Source organism: Miscanthus floridulus, chromosome 13 (genome assembly GCF_019320115.1).
Source record: "Miscanthus floridulus cultivar M001 chromosome 13, ASM1932011v1, whole genome shotgun sequence".
NCBI classification, from domain to species: Eukaryota; Viridiplantae; Streptophyta; class Magnoliopsida; order Poales; family Poaceae; genus Miscanthus; species Miscanthus floridulus.
The window spans coordinates 25,227,376-25,235,717 of NC_089592.1; positions in this window are offsets into that span (position 1 = coordinate 25,227,376).

Here is an 8,342-nt window from a genome sequence, read left to right on the forward strand (position 1 = left end):
GACCAAATGGGAGCACTGTCGGGGTGCTTCGGATGGGGTATTTCGGAGAGAGTGGCTCCCCTCTAGCAAGCTACGCCATGACATTGGCGAACGAGAAGGTGAGGTGGCGTAGGTTCTCCTGGGACGGTCGGGGTCCCAGGAAGGCGCCGAGCTGACGCTCTAACCTCCCGTAGTCGAAGTCAAGGAGCTGGTCGCTTCCGGGGGCGCGGGCCTCCAGTGCTTTCAGCTGCAGCTCCTCAAGTGCCTCGGCGATCGCATCGAGGCCGGCGGAGTGGAGAGGTCGGACGACGGCGGGAGCCATCGCCAACTCTCCCTCCGTTGTGACGATGAAGTCTAGGTCCCCGAAGCGCACATGCGCGCCCAGGACCCAACTGAGGTTCTGACTAGCCATCCGAGGCCTGGTGTGGATGTTGAGACACGCAAAAGGCCCCTACCTGGCGTGCCAACTGTCGGTGTTTCGAGTTGCCACCGACTAGTAAATTTCTAATATAGCACGTCTGGCTCGGATGGTGTACTAAGAGGACATGAGGTTTATACTGGTTCGGGCAGAATGTCCCTACGTCCAGTTCGTTGCTGCTACTCGTGTTACTAGCACTGAAAGTTCGTAGAGAGGTTATAAACGGTCGAGAGAGGGATAGGTCCCAAGTCTCTGGTGAGAGGAGCGAATGGGTGCCGAGAGCTCGGTCGCTTCCCGGGTGTGTGCTTGTGTGTTCTGGTCGGTTCAAGGTTCGATGGATTCGAGTCCCAATTGATGCGATGCGTTGTGATGCCCTTTATGGGACGCCCTGCTTGCCCTTTTATAGGCCAAGGGAAAGCACGGGTTACAGTGGATGGAAAAGAGGAGGATGAGAAGGAGAAGAAGTCCTCCAGGATCGTCGGGTCCTTCTTTTCCTTTACGTGGGTCCCGCCGACCCTGTAGACGCATGGCAGCGAGGAAGGCATGTGGGTGGATGCAGCGACGCAGGGAGCGAATAGGGGAAGGAAGAAGGTGGGTGCCCACGACGACGTAGGGATATTGTAGCGGCACAGCGAGTGATCTTTGCAGTGGAGAAGGAGCGAGTCGTGTGGGCCTACGCGAAGAAGCCCAATGCGGTGCGCCAAATCATTTGGGTCCGCGGCGTTAATGGTAGATGCAGCGTCCGACGGAAAGAGAACCGTCTAGACGCCCTGTTCCAAACATTTCCGAAATAGATAAGCAGGTCGTCATATACCAAAACAAAAATGCGGGGCTAAGGTTGTGTGGCGTTTGCCCTTTGGTATATATGTATAGCCGTGGGTTACAAGGACAAAGGGTGTTTTAGCTAGCTCAGAGGGGTAAGCATGAATCGGTGCTAGCTCATGCTCACCTGCACTGCACTTACGTACTGTACGCACGTAGCAGTAGCAAAATCCGGTTGCAGCCGATCGATGATATAATAACTTATCCACACATATAATATATGATGATTGATGATGACTAAAATCTGCTAGTCCTCATTTCAGTGATCTATGAGCTGACCTATCTGGGCAAGTTTGGTGACCTGACCGGTCGCGAAATGTAATCTAACCCCAATAACCTTTACTTTGATTTTGCACTCAAATCCTAATTAAGCTAGAGTACAATTCAATTAGCAGCCTCTCGTAGTCTTAGAAAAAAATCATTTGGTCACTTTTACAAAAGTTGGAGAGACATTTACAACAAGACAATCAATGATATGTTAAAGAGAGAAATTTATCAGTCTGCTGATATGTGGAGATGAGTACAAACAAAAATGGTACTATAGCGGCATGTGGTACGGTTTTCTCAAGGACGACCTAGGTACTTGCGTCTCGGCAGATCCGATGACAACAAAAATACACTCCAGAAACACATCGAAGTGTTCGTCGTCTTGAACCGCACCAGCTAGCAAGCTGAGCTTAGTTCACAGGTGCTTGCCCATGCCGCGATGCAACAAGTGCTTGCATATCGATCGTCTTGATCCAGTCTCTGATCACACACGAGGCTGGTGCGGCCGCATCATATTAGTTGATTGAAAGCCTCCGGGCTCCGGCGGCCCAGCCGTTTTTGGCGCGGAGCATGTTCCGTCGCGTCGTCGGCGACCTCAGGGATCGGATCGGACGGGGGAGGCGGTGGTTTTCGTGGCGGGCGGGGGCGGCGGCGCAAAACGACGACCAAAGACGCGCCGCGCGCGAAAGCAACATTATTAGTATCGCCCAAAGGAAACAGAGTCGACACCAACAACTTTCAACCTGCCCAAAACAGGCCGCGCGCTATTATACGCCCTGTTCGTTTGGCTTATAAGCCGTATTTTTTCAGCCAACGAACGGTATTTTTCTCTCACAACAAATCAGCCAGTCATGGCTTATCAGCGAAGCGAACAGGACAATAGTAGACAACATGAATCAACTCTTGTCTCTCTCTCGGCGGCTATTAGCTTCTGCCACGATGGGTTGAACATTGGATAACGAAAAAAAGGAATAGTGTCGGGTTCATAAACCGGAGGTCCCTCATGGATTGGCTTCCCAGCAAAGACTCGGCCCAGCAGACGACGTTGCGAACGACGCGCAACTCCTGGACCGGCCCAAAAACCTAACAACAGGACAGAAGGGCGAACCAGCCTCCGACCGGAAGGCCTGGCCAAGGAGGAACAGCGCCCGCTTCCGACTCTGGCCCGCCTCTCCGACCGGAAGGCATCGCTTCCGACTCCGGCCCGCCTCTCCGACCGGAAGGCATCGCTTCCGACTCCGGCCCGCCTCTCTGTCGACGAAATATGGTCGGTAGTCTACCTAGGGGTATGCCCAAGGTAGTAGATTGTCGGCAGACAGATGCGCAAGCTACAAACAAGACAGTGACGCAAGACAGACACGGAGTTTTATCCAGGTTCGGCCGCCAAGAAGGCGTAATATCTACGTCTTGCGTCTGATTGTATTGTTGTATGTCAATGAGAGATGTTTTTTAGAGGGGTCCCCTGCCCGCCTTATATAGTCCGGGGGGCAGGGTTACAGATCTGGAAACTAATCCTAGTCAGTTACAACTGCCATAGGTGGCCGGATAAGAATTCCTATTCTAACCGACCAAGATCTTGCTTGATCGTCAAATCTGTCTTGACTCCTTGCGCGGGACTCCGAATAGGTTGGCCGGGCCGCGTGTCGTCTTTTGGTGGACCGGACCCACTGATCCAGGCCGGCCCAAGCTTAGCCGTAAGGGTATAGGGGTTAATACCCCCACATCTAGTCCCCGAACACCATATATTATGCTGCGACACGCCATTTTAACCTTCTCCGAATAATAAGGCTTAAGTCCTTGACATCCTTGACATCTCTGACCACCGTTGTCGCCGGAGAAGTAGGTTTGTCCGAAGAATGTATGGTGCTCTTAAGAAAAAAGAAAAAGATTTGTATCATGTGAAGTGTGCCCACTTGTATTTCTGAAAAGAAATGTAAGTGAATCTTGAAGCGTAGCATCCTTGATCATCAGAGGCGTAGGGGTCGAAAAACAAACACATTCACCGCAAGGTGAAGTGTGCCCACTTAGTCCCTGAGCCTGGTAGTAGGTGACGTAGGCACGTGGTGCTAGGGTCTAAAAAGAATTCCCAGTTAAATTGAGAACCCAATCATCGTACAGACGATACGAGATGCACCAGCAGGTGCATCGTACCGATGTAGTCCCTAGGTTTACTGGAAGACGAAGTATGAACCTTGTAGCAAGGTCTAAATAAATGTCTCTCAACTATATGTGAGTACAAATCACATGTAGCCGAGGAGAACGATCTCCGAGCAGTGGTCAGGACAGTTCCCGAGCACGATAGTAATCCTTACAATCAATCAAATCATAGGGGTCGATTAAACAAACACATTCACCGCAAGGTGAAGTGTGCCCACTTAGTCCCCGAGCCTGATAGTAGGCGACGTAGGCACGTGGTGCCAGGGTCTAAAAAGAATTTCCACTGGAGTTAAGAATACAGTCGTCGAACAGGCAATACGAGATGCACCGACAGGTGCATCATACCGATGTAGTCCACGAGCTTGCTGGAAGGCAAAGTATGAGCCTTGTAGCAAGGTCTAAATAAATGTCTCTCAACTGTATGTGAGTTCAAATCACATGTAGCCGAGGAGAATGATCTCCGAGCAGTGGTCGGGACAGTCCCTGAGCACATTAGTAGTCGGAGCAGTCCCTGAGCACGGCGGTGGTCTGGGCAGTCCCCGAGCACGGCAGTGGTCTAGGCAGTCCCCGAGCACGGCAGTGGTCTGGGTAGTCCCCGAGCACGACAGTGGTCTAGGCAATCCCCGAGCACGGTAGTGGTCCGTGCAGTCCCTGAGCACGGTAGTGGTCTGGGCAGTCCCTGAGCACGGTAGTGGTCTGGACCATCCTTGAGCACAAGACATGCAGTGAAGAAACGAACACCACTTGTACTATTATTTGGTCTATTTATTTATCTTCTTATTCTGTCAAGTCCAATCGTACACGCCTGGTCAAAAAAGCAGACGGGTATAGCACATCATAGTGTCTTCTTGCCCCGTCTAGCAAACAGTCGCTTGGCACATGTAAGGAGGTGCGTCAGTGTGGGCCTTCCCACACTAGCAACGAAGAGGCGCGTACACTGGTAACGAAGGGACGCGTTTATTGGCGTAGATCTTGAGGCTGTGAAAACAACCGTCTGCGGCGCGTGCACACGTCTCCCAAGAATCTCGGGCGGACGAAACGACGGAGCTCTTGGTTATTTATAATATAGAACTGGTAAGTTATTTTTTATCGATCCCCATTATCATTTGCCGCCGCAGCCTTCTTCTTCCTCTTGCCGAAACCTATACCTCTGAAAGCATCACCAATCCCCCCTCCACCGCATCCACCCCTTTAGCGAGGACGGATTAATGGCGAAGAGAGACGCCCAGAAGAAAACCGGAGTCATGGCGAAGGAGTGGTGGAAGTCAAGGAGCAACGAGCAGACCATCGAAGACCTCGTCACCATGGGAGTGCTCCACAACAAGGTACTCGTGGGATGGCGCACGCCGGAAGGAGAAAGCTACCCCGATCCACAACTAGGTGAGATTATGGTTTTCGAGGATTTCATCAAGTGGGGTTTTAGGGTTCCAGTGCACCCTTTCCTTCAGGGGCTCTGTTTGTATTACGAGATTGAGATTTGCAATCTGCATCCCAACTCGATTCTTCTTGTCTCCACCTTCATCCATCTTTGCGAAGCCTATGGTGGCTTCCAGCCCTATTTCGACCTCTTTCGCCATCTGTTCTATCTGTGGAAGAAAGGGAGCGGCAGATCGAAGATAGCTGGGGGCGTATACCTCAATCTGCGTGACGGGATGAAGGCCCAGTACATGCACTACCCTTGGAACACATCACTGGACGACTGGTACAAGAAGTGGTTCTACATCCGTGAAGAGCCAAACACGATCACCCTGTGCGACGTGGGGTTCATCCTGGAGAAGAAGAATAGTTGGTCGGAGAAGCCCGAGCACTTGGAGCAGATCGCAGAACTGCTTGGGATGATCCCATGGGAGAAACTAGATGGTCCAAGCATGGTCGGGAACTTCATCAGCCGAAGGATCCAGCCCTGCCAGAGGAGGGTACATCCTGGCTATGAATACCAGGGGAGCGCAGATCCCACGAGGACCAGAAAAGAGGCGCTTGACAAGATCGAAGTCAAGGCCAGGATTGGGGAGCTATTCAATTTAGCCGATCCCAATTATGTCAGGTTAAGCGACATCGAGCACGCCTTCAAGCTGGCCCGACCTCCTCCAAAGGTAAATTATGCTTCCTTGTACCTGTACAGTTATGTTGTAACAAAAATTGACTGTGTTGTCGCCTTTATGTTTTCCAGAGTAATGGTCATGACAGGGCAGTAGTGTTCGTGTCTCCACCCCCTAGTGTTGATTGGCCACAAGTTGCCGGCCCAACCGCCTAGACCAGTGCCAGGGCCGAAGACGTCGACTGGTCCGTACTTGGGGTTGGGGAGGAGGCAACAGCCAGGGCTGCTGGCAAGCGGTCGGCGGCCAACAAACATCATCAGGCCATCTTCCCACTATCAGATGATGAAATAGAGGATGCAGACATCTTCCGACTCGTCCCTCGAAAGAGGAGACAACTGGAGTCGACAGAGTAGGGTGGCTCCTCTGTGCCAGTAGGGATCACATCACCGACCACTGCAACACAGAGGAATAGCGGCAAAGGGATCGAGCGCCAGGCCCCGGCGTCGGTACTGGTCGTGGAAAAAGACCCGGTGGAACCCACCGAGCACGTGGAGCAAGCACGGTCGAAGAGATGCTCCTTCGCCATGTCATTCCGTGCTTCCAAGCTGTAAGTATCTATAACCTTGATGTAAGCTTACAATTTGTATTGAATACTATTGTCTTCTAAACTTATCTCTGATATATTAGGTCGGCATCCACCAAAAATCCCGACCAGCTAGCCGGGTGTGGCACGGCTTCGCTAGCAATGGCGGAAATAACTGCCCAGCAGCCGGCTGTGGAGGAACCTATAGAGGAAAATCCACCGGAACCTTAGAAGACGAGCAGCCAGACGACAGTCCCCGAGCAGCTGGTCGAGAAGATAGCTGAGCCAAGTATAAGTGCTCTGAGCACTAACCCTACTGAGGGGGATACTTTGGCGTCAAGGGGACCAGACCAAGCCGAGGAGCAGCAGCCAGAGGTGGCACAGAGCACACTTGCCGATGCTACGACTCGTGGGAAAGCCATAGTGGTCGTAGAGACTACAAACTCCAGACCAGCGCCGCCTCCTGAACAAGAGGCCGAAGAGGACGAAGTAGAAGAGATCCTGGGCCGTCCCCAAGACAAAAGGAAACATGTATATGTGTCGCGCTGGCGGAATGACGAGTGGGTTATGCATGAGGAAATTCCAGAGGTCGAAGAGATCCTAAAAGTTGAACGAGCGGCAAAACGTCTGGTGATAGAAGTCCAGGTATGTTTGGCTTGACCACTTGATCCTGCTATTTAGTCGAACTGTCTGACTTAGCTTGTTTATATACAGGACTTGATGAAGACCGCAAAGTACCGAAAGAGGTGCTTCGACCAGATTGAGGGAATCACGGCAAACAATAGAGAACTGGCGGCCGAGGTGGAACACTTGCGTCGCCAACTTGAAGCCACCGACCAGGAGAGGATGGAGCAAGAGGCACAGAACCAGAACCTGGTCGTCCAGCTCAGTAACAAAGAGCAGGAAAAAACAAGTAAGTTGTCATTTTATCACAGCAAGTGCATGACACGTGTTGTTGCATTGTTGGTAGTGACAGCTGTAGTGCAGGCTTAGAAGCCGAAGTAAACCGCCTCCAAGAGGAGAATAGCTGTGTGACCGCGGAGTGTGGTCGCCTAAAGGAGGACAATGAGAAACTGGTGCGCGACCAGTCTCAACTCTGGGACCGCATAACCAAGATGAAGGAGGAACTGAAAAGTAAGTGTTCCAGACCACCTTTCTCATTCTGTTGCCCGCCTTATCTTGTTGTGCCGTTATATTTTGATGTCTTGTACGGTTTGCAGTTTTGAAAGTCAATGCCAAGAAACATCTAGAAGCTGTGATGAAAGATCGTGACAGCTGGAAGGCGCGATGCCTAGAGACCACCGAGGATCGGGACACATGGAAGAACCGGTGCCAGGAAGTGGCAACTGGCATTTTGCCCATCCTCGACCTTATCGATCCGGCGCTTATAGAGGAAACACCAAGGACGCTGTAGCTCGGACTGGTCGAGAGATGCCGAAAGGCATGGAGTTGGTTCCAAGAGTTCGTGAAGGAGGCGGGTGAGTACACAGGTGCGCATGTGCTAAGCATGGTGCGTGCCCACTACCCCCTGATCGATCTCAAATGCCTAGAGGCTGGGTATCCGAAGGAGGTAGACCCAGATAAGGCTAAGGAGCTTCGGATGACCCAGCTAGACCTGTCCTCAAAGATTATTGGCGACATTAACCTATGTGGAGGTGGGACAGCACCTGTACAAGGTACGCCATCGACAAGTTAGCTGGAAACACCATCAGTTGCAAGCCAACTGACGAAGCCTACGGTCTCGACCAGCCAGACATCGGCGGGGCCATCCTCTTCAGCTCGACCAGCACCAGAGTCCCCGAGACTTGAGTAGGATATCAGAAGTAGCGAGCAGTAGGTGCCGTGCGCCTCGACCAGCCAATGGAATAGGCTTAGAGCTGTAGAAGAAGGACATAGTTGTGTTATTGTAAACTTAGGCCTCTTCAGGCAAGCTTGTAATAACGTAACTGTATATCATCATAAGCTTGTTTGCTTTGTATAAAACGTATTTAAGCTTCAAACTCATGTTGGTGTAACTAAGTGAGAACATGTTAACGTTCTGTTTAGTTGTACCATTTTGCTCAACACGTCATCCCAA